The following is a 20,858-nucleotide window of genomic DNA, read 5'->3' on the forward strand; positions in this document are numbered from 1 at the left end:
AGATGGGAGCATACATTGTTTGTTTGTTTGAGCATCCTGAAACAGCAACATTGGCTCAAGCAATCGTGTGAGTTTGGGGTAGGACAATCTTTTTGTTCCTACAAATGATAGACAGGGGGAGTGTTCAGGAAACCTTTTTGAAAACAGTCATCATCTTTGCAATTTCATTTGGTGGCACCAGTGGTGCAGAAACCACACACTTCAGCTTTACTTGCCACACATAAAAAAGTAAAAATAACCCAAGCATCACAGAAGGCATTAACTGCTGGAGCCAATAGGGAGTTATTTTTTTCCTTTTGCCTGGCGAAAACCGCAAGCCATTCTTCCACCAGAGCGGTGACGGATTTGGGATGGTACAGCGGTTTGGGTTCATTTCCTGTCTACACTCCGGATTTTTCCACTCCTCATTTTCTAAGCTCATGGTGCTTTACTCTAAAAGCTACTTTAACTTTCCACATTAGTCTTCCTGCTGTCAATCAGCGCTTAGATAGATTGACACCTCCAACCTTATGTCCTCAACCGCCCACAAAAGACAAAGGCTCTGTATAGCAGCACAAGTTAAGGCCTTGAAATTTCCACCAAGACCATGGAGCATATGGATTCAGATCAAACGTCTTGTGGGTAAGGGCTCTGGAAACTTCTACGTAAGGTATCAAAGCTCACTTAATAAGCAAATAGAAATGGTTCACCTCCAATTATGGCAGTTTGAGCAAGTAAAGCCAACATAACTTTCTACTAATCACACTTATTTTAATGAACACCAAGCCAAAAGTATAGTACTTTTCCAGAACGACATGGAGAAAAAAAAGAATAACCTAGCCTTAAGTCACTTTGGATAAAATGTTAATTATTTACAGTATAGAAACTAGGCTAAATGCTTCATAAAAACGACACCAGTTTAAGAAAACTAAATACAACAAAAGGTAGGCTAAATCAAATGCAAACCACATCTGATAATAAAAAGAGACCTGCTTGTAGTTTACATACTTTCTGGGAAACAAATAATTGTTGTATCCTGTATAAAATATGAGCACATGTGTCCGAGGGATGTTTACACTCAAAACCATGATGGGTAAAACAATTTGTCTTCTTGTTGTGCATGGGAGACATTACAATAAGACACTGGTGAAATCATAACAGCACTGTGTGCCATAACTTTAAATGAAATCTGTGTGCATTCAATTGAAGAAAGATGTTTGAAGGCGAGACGCTTTGTGTGGAAAGTCTGGCTGTGGCAGAGGAACCTCCAGGCAGAGTCATATGGTCATGAAGAGGGTCAAAAAGACCCTACTGAAGGTTCAAAGGCTAGACATCATTAACACGCATTTACATTTAGAAAGATATCTTTTTTAAGTTTATTTTTTTTACGTTTCATATTTTCTTGACATCTTACATGTCCACTATCCTAGCGGCACTAGACTACAGGGGTACAAATGGTTACACTGCTGTCAGTGTTTTACAAAATTAAAATATAACCTTGCCAAATTGGACTGCTGCAAAATTAAACAAAGCATATCATTGTCATGAGGCAGTCATTTCCGAGAGAGCCCTTCATAAACCTTTTTATTGTTGGAGATAAAACTGACACATTTGAATTCCTCTGCCTTCTGACAGGGCAAATGGTAGTACAACATTAGGAGTGATAGATGATCTTCTACTTGGGAGTCACATATCACGTAATTTAAACCATGTCTGACACGGAGCCCTATCCTGGCACCCGGCAAACATTCTTCACACCCAATCACCATACAAAACTGACAATGCAATAATATCTATCATACCACTTGGGTATATCTTGCCCCCAAAGTAATAATTTAAAGCATCAAAAATCCAAATTAATTGTGAAATAACCAGTGGTTTGGACAGATCCTCTTATTGTAGAGCCAATCTAGAGGTCGTAATACTGTCATTGTCACTTATTTTTACATTATATTATTTTACACATGCGCAAGTCACACTTGGAATTGGTTGTAAAGCTATGACTCAAAAGTATTTATTTTTTATTTTTTCGAAGGAATATTCCAGGTGCAATACAAGTTAAGATCAACTGACAGCGTTTGTGACATAATATTGATTACCATAAAAATAAATGTTGACTCTCCCCTCCTTTTCTTTAAAAAAACTTACAAGGCACTTACAATGAAAGTGAATTTTTCGTGGTAATCAACATTATGCTACTGCAGAGCAGAAGAGGGCGGGGCCGGCTGGAAGGACACACGCCCGGTCCCTGATGGGGATAAAGGTGGCCGGTGACGACATTTAGAGAATTACAGGCAGCTGCCCTGTATGTGTTTATGTTTGTGTGTTTTTGTTTAAGTTTATCTTTAAACTTTATTTATATTGTCAACCGGGGTCGTCCTCGAACGCTCCTTCACCCTCTCAGGCGGAGGGCAGCTGCCCTCCCTGGGCAGACCGGAGTCAGAACGCCGACCCCCAGCGGACAGAACACCACCCAGCGGCCCTACCGCCCCAAGCGGTCAGGGAGTTGGTTCCCTCCTTCCATTGCGGATGGCGGTCTTCTCTCGACCCCTCCGCATTTCTGGGGGATGGAAGGGCACTCCTCCGCCCCTGGCAGCGGCTCCATTGCGCCAGGCGGTCGGGGAGTCCAGTCCCCACTCGCACCGCAGACAGCGGCTGTACCCCACATCTGGGCAGTTGGGCTACTCTGTCCCCGGCGTATGGCAGCGGTGCTCCCCTCGCACCTTTGGGTGGACGGCAGTGTCGAGGACTCTGCGACGGGCATCCCTCCTCCCTCCCAGGTTTCAGCACCAATGTAAAGGGGTTAAGATGGGGAGGTAAGAACCGGCTTGAAAATATAAATAAAGTTTAATGATAAACTTAAACAAAAACACACAAACATAAACACATACAGGCCAGCTGCCTGTAATTTTCTCTCTCTCGAACTGTCGTCACCGGCCGTCTTTATCCCTCGCGCGCCTCATCAGGCTGATTGGGGACCGGGCGTGCGTCATTCCAGTCCGGCCCGCCCTCCTCCGCTATACAGCCACAAATGCTGTTGATTGAACTTAACTTGTATTGAACCTGGAATATTCCTTTAAAATACTTTTTTCTATCCCATCACAATAAGCAGATACAACTATAAGTTAGGCTGATTTTGCTGAAAAGTGTTTGTGTTATCAAAACATTGGTCTGTTTGTTTGGGAATTCCGAACACCTCGACATGGCAACATTGGCTCAACTAATGGTGCAAGTTTGTGGTCTATTTGTTTTTGTGACCACTGGTAAAAAAGGTGTGTTCAGGACACCTGTTTGAAAACACATTTTTGCAATTTGGCAATGCCAGTGGTGCAGAAATTACACACGGTCCTATTCAGAGCCAGCTCCATTTTGTAAAAAAAAAAAAAAAAAAAAAGAATATCAGAGCCAAATGACTTTCAGTTACATTAACGGTTCTCGCATGTGCATTCCTCTGCCAGTGCAGACAGGACACCATGCTAAAATACTCTTGACGAGAGTCGATTTCAGAAGGAGTGACAATTATGAGCTGGTTCCCTTGAATCTACAGTTAAAAACATACAGAGCTTTCTATCGAACGACTCTTTTTAGTCGGTTCTTATTAGTGAATAAAAAACATATTGAACCACAAGTCAATATTTTAATAATGTCTGAGTCTAAATGAAGCAAGAACTATTACCATGTTATGTGTTTATCTTTTAAAGATTTAAAATAAGCGACACTTTAAAATGGGGGGGGGTCACATACATAACCACATCCTCCACAAAGTTAATATGCATTATTAATAAAAAATTTATTCATACATTGTTTGATCTTATTGAACATTTATATAGAAAAAATTTTGGACTTTTCGGACGGTCCTTTACCCACCATAGGAACATTTTCCAACTAATATCAATGTCCCATATTTTACGGGACAGTGGCAACCCTAATTGAAAACAGGTGTAACGTACCGTTGTCACTTGGAATCAGTTGTAACGCTATGACTCAAAATGCTATGAAAACTTTAAATGTGTTACTCAAGGCTTTGGCAAGTTTATGACACATGGAAGAGTGTTGCAAATAAAGAGAGAGAGAGAGAGAGAGAGAGAGAGAGAGAGAGAGAGAGTAATGGAAAGAGTGAAGGAAAAGATGAAGAGGACGAAAACTCAAAGTGCCACACCGGTTGTGACAGTTCCGTTCCATGATGTGGACAAGGTGAGTGAAGTCACATTGCAAAAACAGATAAACAGCACAACGTGGAAAAAACCTTGTTTAAAGGGGCCGTTGACCCAAAAATAAAAATTCTGTTATTACTTACCCATATGTTGTTCCAAATGACTTTCTTCCATGAAAAAAAAAAAGGAGAGAATGTTATGATTTAATCATAACATCATGTCATGATTCAATTTCCTAGCATGGATAAAAGAGACAATGAGAGTAAATGGTGACTGAGGTTAACAAAAATAGTAATTCGGGTTTGAAAAAACATAAGGGTGAGTCAATGATTGCAGATTTTGTATTTTTGGGTCAATTACTCACTTAAAAGAGGTATTAAACGTTTGAACCGAGAAAGAAAGACCCCGGCAAGTGATGTTATTTATGCTTGCAGAATTTCTCTGTGGGAAACAAGGTTAAATAATTGGTTAAGGGTCAGAGCATTAGCATGATCGTAGCTAAATTGTAGTTGTGGTTTATTACGTGAAGTAATCAGACAAGAAATCCGATTTATAAAAACAAATGAGATGGCTGCTGAGCTAAACTAGCCATTTCAGATGAACATAGTTTATTTAATCAGGGCAATAGAAGGTAATAGATGGCTCTCGTTTCAGTAGCACTGGCACAGGAAATTCACATTCATGAGTATAAACACACACACATAGAGTACACACATAGAGTACACATTAATAAAGCTCCTGACAAACACAGGAATTTCTATAAAAAGATGTTTCACACACACAGCCTGAAACATAGTCTTATATACCTGGCTTACATACTTTACACACAACATCACATCCCTCCACACCTGCAAAAGGGAAACAGTGATCTGATGGTTTCTGTTATAATTACAGACAATGAACAACCACCCCCTAAACCAGATCCCCCATAGACCACCTGCGCCCTCCCTACCACTTATGTTCGTTTACCCCCAAAAATTCCTGTGAGAGTCAGCGATAAACGCCTGGATTTATGATTCCGTGCCATGACACATCCATAAGATGAGAGAACTATAAAGACAGGAGTAAAATAGGGATCTAGACAGACAGTCAGGGGTTGTTTTAACCATACAAGTGTCTTTGTGAAACCATCTCATACATTCAACGAGTAATGTGCACGGTCCAAGCCACAAGTCAAAATCAAAGCTATTCAACATACTTAAAGGAACGCTCAGGGTTTAATATAAGTTAAGCTCAATCGACACTATTTGTAGCATATAGCTGATTACCAAAAAAAAGATTTTCAACTCATCCCTCGTGTATTGAAAAGAAAATTAAAAATCGTGGTAACAGTAAGACACTTACAATGGAAGTCAATGGGGCCAGTCCATAAACATAAAAATACACTCACTTTCAAAAGTATAGTAACAAGACGTACATTTTACATGTTAACATTATTTTGATGTGTTAAAATCTCTGTTCTACTTGATATTAGTGAGATAAAATCACTTACAGTGTTTACAATGTTGGGTTGTATGCAACAAAGTTGTAATATTGGATATATCTTTACACAGATAAAGTTAAGTAAGTGATTTTATCACATTTAAATCATGTCAACATGTATAATGTTTACATCTTGTGGCTATACTTTTGAAACAGTGAGTATTTTAACGTTGATGGACTGGCTTAATTCCCTTCCACTGTAAGTGTTTTACTGTAACCATGATTACATAAATGAGGGACAAGTCGAAATATTTTTTGGGTAATCAACGTTATGCCGAAAATGCTTTTGATTGAGTTTAACTTGTATTGAACCTGGAATATTCCTTTAAAATCATAAAAAAGACAGAAGCAAAATACCATTCAAAAGTTTGGACTGAATGCAATTTCTCATCATGTTAAAAAACCTTTTCATATACAGGGCAATGCTTAAATGCTTGAAATTATTATTATTATTATTATTTATTTTTTTATGGATAAGTTGGACCAGATAGTAAAGCAGTTTTACAGTTTTGATCACTTTACTATAATTCTACAATGTGAAAATGGTAATATTAAAGAACAAATAGGTGGGTGGTAGGGTTGGGTGTATAGGCCTATCATAAAAACTATAAATAGATTGAGGAGTAAAAACTGTCAATCTACTATGGTTAGGGTGGGTAAATACACAGCGGGTAAAAAAAGAAACATTGTCACCCAACAGGGATAATATACATTTAAGTGTATAATGACAGCAGTTTACCCAAACACATTAAGACACTCCTGTATTACATTAAAATTACTCTACAGCTGACAACAGACTCCTCAGTCCCACTCGAGTCAAAGTGGGAGTTTTGGTTGTGGTGGAACGTGAATATCTGGTCTGACAATAGTTTGTTTTTCCTAGTCTCTGGTTCTTTTGTCTGAATTCATGTAAACTCATGTAGCTGATCTGTGAGACATAAACAGCTCGAGACAGAAAAGGGCTGGCCCATTGCTCTCTCATTTAAAGAAGAAAAAAAAGCATTTGTGTGCATGTGTGTGGACTGGAGTAAGTCTGTTGTTTTGAATGGCTTTACACGTTCAGTCTTCTCCTCTGCACAGATTGTGTTTGGATGTATTAACTAAAGATGCCATAAATCACAGCCAGCGTTGACAGTACTAAACATTGCTGGCATAAACTAAAAAAAAATGTCTCAACTTGTAAAAAATCTCACACGTAACATGTTGGGGAAAAGTCATAAATCACTGCCAGCTGTGACACTGCTGGGATAAACTGCGAAAAAACATACAAACTTGAGAAAATTTTGCAAAAGACAAGAATGCATGTTTGGACCAAAAGCATTTAGACTGAAGACTGAACCAAAAGTACAAAAAAGCATGGACAAAGAACAGGTGCTACATTCATAGCATTGGTTCAAACTACCAGGTAATACAAGCATCAGAAAAAAGCCCTGTGACCACGTTGATTTGTGCATTTATATCCATTTTATGTTACTTTTTTTTGTTTGTGTTCCTTAATATTTGTTCAATGTGATTGCTCTGTATAAAAAAATGCAGTTGCTTTCATTTGTTTTCTATTTTACCTGATCTGACCAGTAAAAAGGTATTTCATTTATATAACACAATGTAGACTACCTTGATATACCCAGTCCATTTATAATCTACCACACAACGTATACTGTTTTAAGTTACCAGACAACATTTTTACACATTGAGATGAGAGAAAACTTTTTCACTGTAGTCACCAAACTAATATCATATTTACACACACATGCTTACTTTTAAGCCACAGGACTATGAGAAATACTTAAAGTCTGGGGAGGGGGGGGCATACCTGTAATGTTTTACACATGCCAAGATACAACAAACTCTTCAAGTTAAGGAATGTATAAGAACAAAATCGTTAACAGTTGATCGCTTGAAACACATCAGGGATACAAAAAACTCTTGCACGCGACATATCAACGTCGCACGTACGCGAATGCATGCACACGCACAGCACGCGCTACAGTCAGATGAATTAAACAGAATCGAGTGTACCGAAAGTCGCGATCAATCCGATCCTTTCATCATCTAGTTGCCTTTTAAGACGGTCTGCTGCATCTACTTAATTTATATGAAATCATACAGTCTCTCAGTTTGTATTTGTCTCATATCTGGACGGAAAAGCAGAAAAGGAGAGAGTAAACTAATAAAAGCATCGTTTGATCGGTTCTGCGAAAGTTCAACTCACCCGCTCCGACTGTGCACCGCGAGGGACGCTTGAGTCTCTACGAAAAATGATGGAAGTCGCGCTCTCTTCGTTCAGCGGAGTCTCTTTCACTCTACACGGTCGTTTCTCTCTCTCTCTCTCTCTCTCTCTCTCTCTCTCTCTCTCTCTCTCTCTCTCCCTCCCTCCCTTTTTCTCTTTTTTCGTCTCTCTTAGAAATAATTATGCGCTCTGATTCATGAGCCCTGTCTGGGTCACGTGACTCCACCCTTCAAATATACAGCACATTTTTCACAAACCACAAAATGCCTAGAGGGAAGAAACAGAGGCACTGAAAGCTTAAATTTCTGTTTTTAATTCTCTGCCTCTTTATTTCCCTCCCCCTCAATCTCTTTCTCTCACTCCATGAACTCTTTCTCTGTTTTCTGTATTCAAAAAAGTGGCATGCACAAAGTAGCACATGATGTTGGAATGCCAATGAGGATCTCATTTTGTCAGTGCTGGATACAGTTTTTCCTCATTAACACAAGTCCTTTTCCTCACACCATTCCACAGTGTTTCTTGTAGGAATATGGTGTAGCATAAACATAGGCTGTGGTGGAAACTAGAAATGTAAAGCATTATGTACAGTAGATGCATTCTCAGGTAGGCTGCACAGCGTCTTCATGAATAATAATAAGAATATATTTACCACTTGCTTTCTCCATTTTCTAAAAAAATAAACGTGATTGCTGCTTGCCTGTGCAAAACTCTCCTCCATGATGCAAGTGTTCTGGGGTGATTGCTTAGTGGCCCAATTCAAAAGTGCCCAAATGTCTCTATCTGACCGCTCACACTGAGACGCATTCAGCCACCTACGAATGTTGTTTGGATCAGGCTTGTGTGTGTGTGTGTGTGTGTGTGTGTGTGTGTGTGTGTGTGTGTGTGTGTGTGTGTGTGTGTGTGTGTGTGTGTGTTTTTGTCCTGTTCAAACTACAAAAACCTAAACAGATTTGAGTCAGATTGGCATTATTCTGCCTGTGTGAACATAGCATATGATATTCCCCCTCCATTTTTTTTTATTATTATTAAAAGTTGGAGAACTTTTTTTGATGGGAGGAATCTGTAAATACAGTATATGTGAGCTTCCAAACTTTGTGGTACCAAGGGTGTGTCTGTATATATGCCATACACTGTACAATAAACCGTTTTTTTGGGGGTACAAAAAATCAGTACAGTGAGCAGTTTATGTTTTTGCATGGAACACTTCTGCGCTGGCTTGTTTGTGGTTCTGGGCGTTCTTACTAAAGCTGCCATCCGGCACTGGCTTTGGTTAAAAGAAACCCCCAAAAACCTCACTGTGAAGACACACCTTAACTGGCTCCTTTTTGACTGTGCCATCTGAAGCTTATGAAAGGTGGCACATCCAGGTTAAAGGGATAGTTCACCCAAAAATGAAAATTCTCTCATTATTTTCTCACCCTCATGCCATCCCATATGTGTATGACTTTCTTTCTTCAGAAGAACACAAACAAAGATTTTTAGAAGAATATTGCAGCTCTGTAGGTCAATACAATGCAAAGTGAATGGTGGCCAGAACTTTGAAGGTCAAAAATGCACACAAAGGCAGCTTAAAAGTAATCCATAAGACTCCAGTGGTTAAATCCATATCCTGTGATATGTGATTTTATAGGTGTGGGTGAGAAACAGATCAATATTTAAGTCTTTTCTTTTACTATAAATTATCCTCCCTGCCCATGGCGGCGATATGTACAAACAAAAGATTGTAGATTTACAATAAAAAAAGGACTTAAATATTGATCTGTTTCTCACCCACACCTATCAAATCACATCTGAACATATGGATTTTACCACTGGGTTACTTTTACGCTGCCTTTTTGCGCTTTTTGTGCACTTCAAAGTTCTTGCCACAATACACTTGCATTGTATGGACCAACAGAGCTGCAATATTCTTCTAAAAATCTTTGTTTGTGTTTTGCAGAAGAAAGAAAGTCATACACATCTGAGATGGCATGAGGGTGAGTAAATAATCAGAGAATTAAAATTTTTGGTTAAACAATCCCTTTAAACCTTGGTTTTGTATGTGTGATTAAACAAGTGTAATAAAGCATTTACAAACCAATGAAAGCAAAAAAAAAAAACAGAATGAAACACATTTTGTATTGATAATTATTTACATATGTTGATATTCTGATATCTTGACAGGTTAGTGGCGCATGAAACAACTTTAAATATACGGATTAGCATTTACAAACATTTTAAACATTGAAAATGGAAGAGATTTCCTTTGCTGACATAAACCTCTTTTTAAACAGTGTAGCAGTAGGAAACTTCAGCAGAGTTGGCATCAGGTTTCAGTACACAAGTCATCAGGAAGTGGTTTGCTTTGCCACACAACCTGACGTTACACAGCTCACAGTAAAGCTTTATCTGCGTATCACACTCTACAGAAATATGCAAATTATCTTTCAAAATGTATACACTATGAAATGCAAATCTTATGATTGTTTAATATCGCCAATCCTAATTTAAATGTGTTTTATTATTTTTCCCCAATGTTTAAATACTTTCTCCTATCCCAGCTTAAGCATAGTGTACCCTGCACAACTTGCAGTCGGCACCCTGCGCCTCACAGTCTTGCTATCTGTCATGCTAGTGTGCACAATACATGACTGATCGCAGACTGGATGTATCAACTACATGACCATTGTGTACACTGGTATTAACGAGTGTTTTGGGTGATCCGATCACAAGTGTAAAAGTGAGACATATCATCATTACACCTGGTCGTCTCTTTTGACCACTTGTGTTCGGATTTCAAGGACAGAGTCTCGGATTTCATGAGGACATACATCAATCATTGCATCTGTGTTTTATTGAATGATAATAAAGTGCAAAAAAGTAAAAGAAGAGAAAACATTTTCAAACATTAAAATGTATTGCTTTACAAGTCATGCACCATAGTGAAAGTGTTATGCCTGATTCACTCATACTCCGAGAGCAGGGTTGGAATTTCACAGTGGGCGAGTTGGGGTTTCTCTTCTGTAAAACAGAGCTGTGGCTGTGCGGAGAAAACTAAAGTTTCTCTAGGTTCCTACAGCAAATATTTTCTTCTATAGGGATATCAATTATAATGTTTTGAGAGAGTGTAATTGACGACCCCACAATCAGTCTGGTATCGTCCATAGTTGTGGCCTTGCAAATCTAAATGAGGCACGTGCACTTGTTTATAAGTGTACTTGGTCATGATTGGCTAATGTTTTAAAGCCTTTATACAACTATATATAGTACATAACTCAGGCAATAATCTTGCAGATTATTTATTTACTCTTTCCTTTATTTAGTCATTTTGGGTTTGTTTGTGTGCGGACCTATAAATTGTACTTTACTGTCGGTTCAGTTTAAATATTTTTCATTTGCTTTTGTCTTTTCTACAATCTCCTGTTTTTTGTTTTGTTGTCTACTGCACCCAGAGCTACTCAGTTCAAAATCTAGCTGCATGGCAAAAAATAGGTTCAACGTAGAAACTATCCGCTCACTTCCGCATCTGGGACGACACACCTTTGGGGCTTTTCCAGTGCGTAGCACGGTTCGACTCGACTCAACTCTGCTTGCTTTTTGGGGGTTTTCCACTGTGGATAGTACCCGGTACCTGGTCATTTTTTAGTACCACCTCGGTCGAGGTTCCAAGTGAGCCGAGCCGAGCCGATAATAAATGTGAAGTCAAAACCCTGCAGATCACTGATTGTTCAGAGAGAATTGTCTTTGCGCAAAACCACACCGAGGTCAATAAACAAGGTGCAGATGTTCCTCTCGTTAGTAGCTGAGGAAAGGATCCAACGAGAGCTGGATGGGGCGACGCAACTATGACGATCAGCCTATAATCCCACCCACATTGAGGATGCACAAAACTGCCGTGGAAAGCAAGCTCAGAAAAGTAAATCGAGCAAAGAAAGAAAAGTGCCACTTGTGGCTCGTAGGGTTAGGTAAATCTTTTGCAATTTGTACAACGAGCCATGTAAAATCATTTTGCAAAAATTTAGGAATAGTAACATTATTCTTTAAGACCAGGTTGGGTTTGACATTCCTAGGTTGATTTTCATAGGTTGATATGTACGTGCATTTACAACTGGTCTCAACTAAACATTCTATTGAGATTAGATAATTGAAGAGTGTCCTTTTATCTAACCATCTCAAATTGTGAGGCATTTGGAATTTAGGTTTACTTTCTGTTAGAGTTTTGTCTAAGCATATAGTTTACCCAGTTCCAAATAATATTACTGTATGTACTGTCATTCTCCATGTGTGTGTGAGTGAGTAAGTGTCTGTGTGTCAGTAGCAGTAGGGAGGTCAGAGGTTAGCAGTGTTTGTGTTTCATTGTCAGTGAAGTGTGCTGGGGGCTGAGATTTATGATCTCTGTGTAGGGAGACTGCAGAGTGGAGGATAATGAAGACAGATCAGACCGCTATCTCTCTCGCTCAGTCTTTAAGTCTCTCTCTCCCTTTTCACTATTTCTCCCACACTGAATGTGTACAACCTCTTTGTCTCTCATTCTCACTTTCACCTGTTTCACTCTTACAATTTCCTCTCATTTTGTGTTTATACTGAACATGTGAAATAATGTGTCTCTCTATCTCTCTCTCTCTCTCTCTCTCTCTCTCTCTCTCTCTCTGTGTTTCCCCCTCCTCATTTGCCCTTAATGGTTTCTTCATCACATGACTTTCATTTGTCACTCTTTGCTATGACATCATAACTCATTCTAAGGGCCTCTGACATCATCCATTTTTTCTTGCTTTGTTTTCATTTTTTTATCCATGCTCCTTAGATCTTTCATCCGTGACCCGCTTTTTCCCTGTGTTAATTGTCATGAGTGCAAATAAATGTATGAGTAATATGTCCACTAAGCATATATTTATTTGTGCCAAGGACTAGTGGGCCTGGATGTAAAAAGAATAAAAAAAAGAAAAAGGGAGGGGAGAGAGAGTGTGGCACTGGTGGCCACGGCAGGTTTTAATCAGGAACAAGATGCCTGTAATGAGATCACTATTTCCTTGGATTCAGATTGATGTCATGTGAAGTTTTGTGCTGCAATGAGACATGCATAGAGTGCAAGGCGGGCATGTGCATACACACACCCTGCGCACAAATAAGCAAAACACATTCAGAAATGCATTCAATCAAAGCACGCACACTGACATACAGTATGAACTTAAAGGGGTAGTCCACCCAAAAATGAAAATTCTGAAAATTAATTTACTCACAATCATGTTGTTTCAAACTCATAGGAATCTCTTCCATGCATCACAAAAGCAGATCACAATTCACTTTCATTTAATATTTTTTCCATACAATGAAAGGAAATGGTGATGGAGGCTGTCAGTGTCTCCTTTAAGGAGATACACAAACTCATGCATGCACACATCAAGATACATACTGTACATAAACATACAGTTGAAGTCAGAAGTTTGCATACACATTAGCCAAATACATTTAAACTCTGTTTTTCACAATTCCTGACATTTAATCGTAGAAAACATTCAATGTTTTAGGTATTTTAGGTTCACTACTTTATTTTAAAATGTCAGAATAATATTAGAGAGAATTATTTATTTCAGCTTTTATTTATTTGATCACTTTACATACACTTTGTTAGTATTTGGTAGCATTGCCTTGAAATGGTTTAACTTGGGTTAAACGTTTTGGGTAGCTTTCCACAAGCTTCTCACAATAAGTTGCTGGAATTTTGGCCCATTCCTCCAGACAGAACTGGCCATTTTTGTTTCTTTTTGTGTTGGCTCTGCCTAGCGGCTAGAGTTTGTTTTGTGTAGTAACACTCCTTCATGAATCTTTTGCCTCTATGGAGGATCGCTATAGCACTGATGTTTCCTCTATGGAGGATCGCTATAGCACTGATGTTTCCTATTCTCTAATTGAGAATAGATACAAAGGATTGCTGCAAAATATTTACATGCCCACAACAAGCAATGTTTTTCTTTTTGATGGACTGTCATAGTCATAGTGTGTTTCTCACATTGCCTCCAAGTGAGTTTGTCTCGCTGAACATAAAATTGACCGTCCGAGGAAACTGCTGGAGAATGTTTTGGGAATTAACACTCCTTCGGGAGCATTGTGGACATATCTGCTCATTCTTTGTGTTTATGCCTCCTATTGGCTGGAGTATTTTTTGCAGGACATTGGAAGGATTAGGTCATCTGCTGCACTTATGAAACAGCCGGCTCACTGAAAATTCGCTTGACTGTCAGAAGAATCTGAACAGGAATTTTTATTTTTATTTTTGAGGAACACACCTTCAATACAGTATTGTGAATGAATCTACACATTCTTTGTGTTTATTCAGGATATTGGCGGGAGTTTGTTTTATAGATTATTTTCTGTTATGTAATTCTGTCTCACAAAATTATATAGCAACCAGACATGAGAAATATGACAGCAAATTTATCACGGGGACTCTTGTAGGTATACATGAACTGTTTGAGTTTAGAGGGATGATGCTGATTGGTGCTGTTGTGTCCGGGGTTAATGCACACATTTTTTGGTTCGGGGTAAGTTCGGGGTTTGATTGTTGCACTAATGAGGAATGTGGTCTTTATAACTTTATTTTTGACACACAATCTATTTTTTCTAACATGTCAAAATGTAAAATGTTAATATGAGTGGATTGTCTCTCTCCACGTGAAATGTGAGTGGATTGAGCACCCCATAAAAAGAAGGTAGGTTATTTATTCTCTTAAACATAAGAAATATATTGTGTTTCGTCAAGAAATGCATCTTTCTCAGCAGGAAGCTGAAAAATTTGGGAAGATATGGGGTGAACATGTTTTCTATAATGCTGGCTCAAGTAAGAGCAGGGGAGTCATTACATTGATAAGTAAACATCTACAGATTAAAGATAATTTAGGAAGATTCATGATTGTTTTAGCAGAAATTCAGGGGCAAAGGTTGATTTTGGCTAATATTTATGCACATAACACTGATAACAGGTCTTTTTATAGATCTTGAAGAGATGATGCAAGTTGATGGCACCCCTCGTGATATAATATCGAGAGAAGACTTTAATCTTTTTTGATGTTCTCAGTCCTTGATCACAGTAAAGCAAAAGTTTGTAAGCCCCCTAGAGCAACATGGATGCTCCACAGGATGTGTCAAAATCTTGGGCTTACAGATATTTGGAGACTTTTAAACCCATATACCTATAAAAAATTAGACTATACCCTTTTTTTATCAGTCCATAAGATTTATTCTTGAATAGATTTTTGTTCTTGATATATAAGTCAAGATGTTGATTGCTCAATTGGAAACATTTTAGTCTCCTGCCACTTTAATGTATCCCTTTTGCAAAATCCTGATTTCCAACAAATGTTAAAGGCTGAAATTAATGTTTATATGGAGATCAACTGGTCCTCAGTATCCTATGTGGGTGTGGCTTGGGAGGCAAGTAAGGTGACCTATATGAGAGTGGAGTGTTGAGATCTTTTGAAAGTTTGGTTCAACATTTTAGGATTCCCAGATCTCAGTTCTTTAGGTATTTACAGCTGCACCATATGCTCTGTTCTTGTTTTGGGAGTAGCATGCACCCCCCTAAAGTGGCAGATACTCTGGAAGTGGTGATTCAGTGACATCAGTGTATTATTCCCTGTTAATTCAGAGTCTGGGGGATGGAACTTTAACTTCTCTCAAGAGAGTATGGGAGAAAGATTTAAACTTGGTATTGGAGGAGGGAGTGTGGGGTAGGATTCTAATAACAGCAAATCTACATCTAGAGATGCAAGGGTGCATCTGATGCGACTTGTGATTTTATATTGATTCTATTGGACCCCCTCTAGATTGTATAGACTTAAAGAAACACCCGCCTGCTGGCGATGCCAATCAGAAGATGGGGCCACAACCCATGTTTTTTGGGGGTGTGTAAAGATTCAAGAATTTTGGTTGAGGGTTCATAATTTTATTTGTGATGAGTTGGGTGCTCAGGTTTCATTTTGCCCCAGGCTCTGTGTTCTAGGCAATGGGATGGTAATTGATGCAGGAGATGGGTTCATGAATAGTTGGGTCCTGTCTGGTGTCATGATCGGAAGGCAAGTCATCCTTAGGGGATGGAAATCAGCTGGAGCACCCTCGTTTCTGGAATGGTGCGTGGAGTTGGGCAGGGTGGCCACTTTTGAGGAGATGGTTTGTAGAAGGCTGAGCAACACGGGATTATTTAATAAAAAATTGGGTAGGTATTTGGATTTTATGGAGGGCTCTCGGCGGGAGATAGTGCGTGTGCGCGTTGTTATTGTTTTAAATTTTTTCGTATTTATAAATTTTTTCTGAATACTTTGTGTAGATTTATTGTTTATTTGTGTGTCATTGTTGGTTTGATGTTGAGTCACTGGGGTGTGTGTTTGTGTCGGGTGTGGGGTGGGGTGGGGGTGGGGGGGGTTGGAGGGCATTAAGGTTCATGCACCGTGATTCTGTGTTTCCTGTTTTGTTTGTTTGATTTGTCATTGGAATCAATAAAATATGTTGATAACAAAAAAAGGTGCACTCAGTCATTTTTTCTTCATTAAAAAAAGTTTAACTCCTAAAGACATGAATTGTAATTTTGCAATCATGACCACTTACATTAAAATGAAGACTCCAGTCATATCAGTAACCTTATAAAAGCTGTTTTATTCTACATGGAGAGGCTCCGGACATGGGGGCTGCCATGTTAGAATCACATGACCCGAATACTACTCGCTAAATCTCAGTAACCATCCTGTTATTTGACACTTTCACTCATTGATTAAATCATGACTGACTGTGAATACTAAATTTCTACAATGGCATCTGAAACTGAAAACTATTGATTTTAAATTATGCTGCATCCAAGCTGCTATGTGTAAGTGTTCAAGTCCAAGATGACACAAAGACAAAAGCTACTGAATGCACCTTTAAATACATTTATAATTAATTTGATTACTACATATTATCTTATCTTTGATTGGGGGCCTATTTAAGCAAATATTGATATGCAATTAATTACAATAAAAAAAAATATTAAAGGGCATATGACAAACCTTTTAATTGATTGACAGCCCTTGAAAACTTTTAAATGCAAGGCCACATCATGTCATATTTCATCTGTGCCTTCATTTGTGTGCATGCTTGTAGTTTGGTATGTTTGTGTGTGTGTGTGTGGGGGGGGATTGGAGTGGAGTGTGTTTCAGAGGGCCAAAGAAGTTGTCAGAGTGTCAATGAGCACATGCAATTGAGCGCATTGCCTACACTTCAACATGCGTGTCCAATGAAAGGTGAATGGCTCTCCTGTCTATACTTTCCTCACAATCAGCCATGATGTCACTGTGAACCCTCGCTGAACCAACCTCTGTCAAAAAACATTTCTCTCTCTCTCTCTCTCTTTCTCTCTCCTCTGCTTCTCATTTTCCACCTTTTCCTATTGCACTCACAAGGCTGCCCCCCTCTAGTCTAAATTCTTCTGGTAAAACCTAAATTTTTCTTTCTTCTTTTCATTTGCTCTTTTCCCTTCATTCCCCCCTCCAACTCCAGACTCTCCTGCTCTGATCCAGGCGCATTTTGTCCTTGGCTCTCTCACTCTAATTGACTCAGCACAAGTGAAGCCCACTGCCAAAAGTACCAGGATGTTCTGATTAAGACAGACTTCAAGAAGTGGCCTTTCAAAACTGTTTGTAGTACCAAGGAAAGAAATCATGGCAAAGGGTGGAAAAAAGTATGGCTTAAAAACAGATAGAAGTTGGGGAAGGAGGTCAATAAAAGAGAGAGGGAGACTGTCGAGAAAGAAAGGAAGGAGAGGGGTTGGTGGGGGCAGCGGTGAGAAGCTGCCTGATCCACATATGGAAGTAATTCTGTAATTGCGGCAAATCTTTGTGCTGGAGAGGAAAGGTCCCCTTCTCAGTGCCTTCTCCCTTAACAAATAAAACTGCCATTGTATCCAGCATATTTTCAAAAGCCACCATTCAAAACACTATGTGACAGTAGACCATTGTCAATTGAACTAGCATGAGAGCAGACATGTTCTTTGTTCTTTCAGACAGAAAACCATTTGCTGGCATGGCAAAATAGAAAAAGGTAAAACTCAAACAAGGCCTAAAATGCAACCAAAACAATTTCAATGCGGGTTTTAAAGGGATAGTTCACCCAAAAAGATTCTGTCATTATTTACTCACCCTCATGTTGTACCAACCCCATTTGACTTTCTTTCTTCTGTGGAACACAAAAGTATATGTTAAGCAGAATGTTAGCCTCAGTCACCATTCACTTTCAATGCTATACAAAACTATAAATCAAGAGAGGAAAATTCAATCCAGGCTTAAAATGCAACTGAAATCATTTCAATAAGTATTTAAAGGGATAGTAAACCTAAAAATGAAGATTCTGTCATCATTTACTCACGCTCATATTGTTCCAAACCCATATGACTTTCTTTCTTCTGTGGAACACTAAAGATGTTCTGCAAAATGTTTACCTGAATCGCCATTTACTTACAATGCATATTTTTTTCCATACAATGAGGGTGAGTAAATGATTACATTTAAACCCCCAAAAAAGGATTTAAAACAAGTTTTCTCAACGCTTCTAAACTTTCAAATTTACCCCGAGACCCTTTCCATCATCAAAGTGCCCTTTGCCTAACAGGGAGCTTGGTATATACTTGTTAAAGTGATCATCAGCCTTAAGAGAATCTGGCATGTCTTCACATACAGAAATCTTTCAATAAAGGAGTGAAAGAGTTTGAGCAGGTAAGTGTTGGTGGGCAGGAAAGAGAAACAGAAAAATGAAAGACAAGGATGGCTGTCTGCCTAGCCCGAGGCACAAGTTGTTTCTACTGTGTGCATGTTGGCAGCAGCCCCTGTTCAGTTCCCAAACATTATATGCTCAGCCTCTGTAATTATCAGCATGCCCTGCCATAACATGTTCCTCAGCGAGTGAGCGGCCCACAGTCATGGGTTCATAGCTGCACAACAGATCTCTAAATTTAACACAGCCAATTAACCCTGGCAACTGTCAAAACACCACAGAAACAGGGTTTATATGAGGCGCCACATTCTGTTCAAATTATTTCTATCTTGTGCAAAATGTATCATTTCAATCAACATGTCAAGCACACAAGCTGTAATCAAGCTTTTATAATAAATAAAAACAGACACTGACAACAAGATGGAATGTTCATGGCTTACTTTATGGAGACACTTCTAATGTATTAAAATCCAATTAAAGCCCTTTAAAAAAAGAGGTTAATGTTTATGAGTTGAGTTTGTGTAATTAGATGAACAAAAAAACTAACAAACAAAACAAAATTCGAAAATGCTAAAAGTTAGATTTTAGGGTTAGTCTAGTCATTATAATCAGCTAAAAAAGCAATATAAGTCTATGGTATATCACCATTTAGACGTCTACTTGAACGTGTTGGTGTGTTGTTAGCATGGAAGAGTATTCGGTCTGTTGCATGACGTTGTGCTTTCTCAAGTTTTGCCATTTATTTAGTCATATGTATTTTATTTTACGGACAGAAGAAAAATATGTCTGCAGCGCATATCGGTTTGTTTGCCTGGTTTATCTTCGTGGGCGTTGGAAGGTTTTTATGCAACATTATAAATTCAGTTCTGAACGGCGCTAGGTTACATAGCGCCTTCTTGCTTTAAAGTGGGCAGTGTCCTCTAGTGGTAAACATTAGAACTACAACGTAAAGTCACAAAATGTGTCCTAGTGGCCCTAATGCTAGATATGACGTAATTATTCATTCTCCTAGTTATCATAATTAATGCAATCAGAGAATGCTCACAGTGTATTAGAAAACACATTCAATTCAAAATCTTAAAAAAAAATGTTTGATGTCAATCCTATTTTTGCATGTTTTATGTTTGTAAACACTATGACATTTAGCATGTTTACTGTATAAAAAGGATTTCTGGTTTGATGCATTCTTTTTTATTTATTTATTTGATCTAATATCAAGAAGTGTAAATAAGTGTACAGACAGCTTAGGTTCAATATATTCACTTGTATCATCAATGCCATCAATGTTGTTGATGGAATTTTTTATGAGGTGACATTCTCAATCTGATTATTAAGATTTAAATTTTTATGTAAAGTAATTGATATATATATATATATATATATCAATTACTTTACATAAAAATATAAATATATATATATATATGTGTGTGTGTGTGTGTGTGTGTGTGTGTGTGTGTGTGTGTGTGTGTGTGTGTGTGTGTGTGTGCGTGCGTGCCTGTATGTTTTGAAAAATAAATGTAACTATAAAAAATGCCTCTGGAAATTAAAGGGATAGTTCACCCAAAAATTTGAAATCTCTCATCGTTTTCTTACATCCCAGATGTGTATAACTTTCTTTCTCCTGCTGAACACAAAGATTTTTAGATGAATATCTCAGCTCTGTAGGTCTTTATAATGCAACTGAATGTGACACAAATTTTTAAGCTCCAAAATGCACATAAAGTCATCTTAAAAATAATCCATAGGACTCCAGTTGTTTAATCCATGTCTTTTGGAGTGATCTAATCCATTTTGTGTGAGAACAGACAACAATTTTACTCCTTTTACTACTGCCCATTTATGGAAAAGTTCATTTTAGACACTGTTCCACACACAATGGTCCATAAAAAAAATTAGAACAGTTTTTCTGAGTCACTATAGTACCAGCGATTGCATACAATTATCTTTTCTCACACTTAATACACTTTACTTAATACATTTTAACACCTGACCCTTCAGTCCACTGCACCAAAAGCTTCAGTACTTTTTAGCTACACCTACATCTTGTCTTCTTTATATCTTTATATTTTATAAATTATTTGTTTCTATACATTGAATATATATTTAATTATATTTTGACAATTGATTGTAATGTATCTTCAGCACTACAGCATAAGATTTTACCATGGCTGCAGGAAAAAAATCAAAACTCTGTTAACCACAAGAGGGCGCTGCCTTTCTTTCATTTTAAACTGGAGATTATTTACAAAGCAGGCTAATTAGTAGTACTCAAAATGTTTCTAATCACTGCTTTTACA

The 20,858-nt window shown here is 38.2% G+C and overlaps 1 protein-coding gene across 3 annotated transcripts in view; it reads right to left on the reverse strand.

The window, feature by feature from the left end:
- Window positions 1-18,009, reverse strand: part of LOC127618699 (retinoic acid receptor gamma-A) — a 74,550-nt gene extending 56,541 nt beyond the window's left edge. The window contains exon 1 of one of the 3 annotated variants that reach the window (XM_052091294.1): window positions 17,991-18,009. The gene's annotated coding sequence lies outside the window, so the exon portion shown is untranslated. Of the gene's footprint in view, window positions 1-7,827; window positions 7,944-17,990 lie in introns of those variants that run through there. The other 2 variants (XM_052091298.1, XM_052091295.1) reach the window with 2 other exon arrangements.
- Window positions 18,010-20,858: the final 2,849 nt, after the last annotated feature.

Source organism: Xyrauchen texanus, chromosome 25 (assembly GCF_025860055.1).
Source record: "Xyrauchen texanus isolate HMW12.3.18 chromosome 25, RBS_HiC_50CHRs, whole genome shotgun sequence".
Lineage (NCBI taxonomy): Eukaryota > Metazoa > Chordata > Actinopteri > Cypriniformes > Catostomidae > Xyrauchen > Xyrauchen texanus.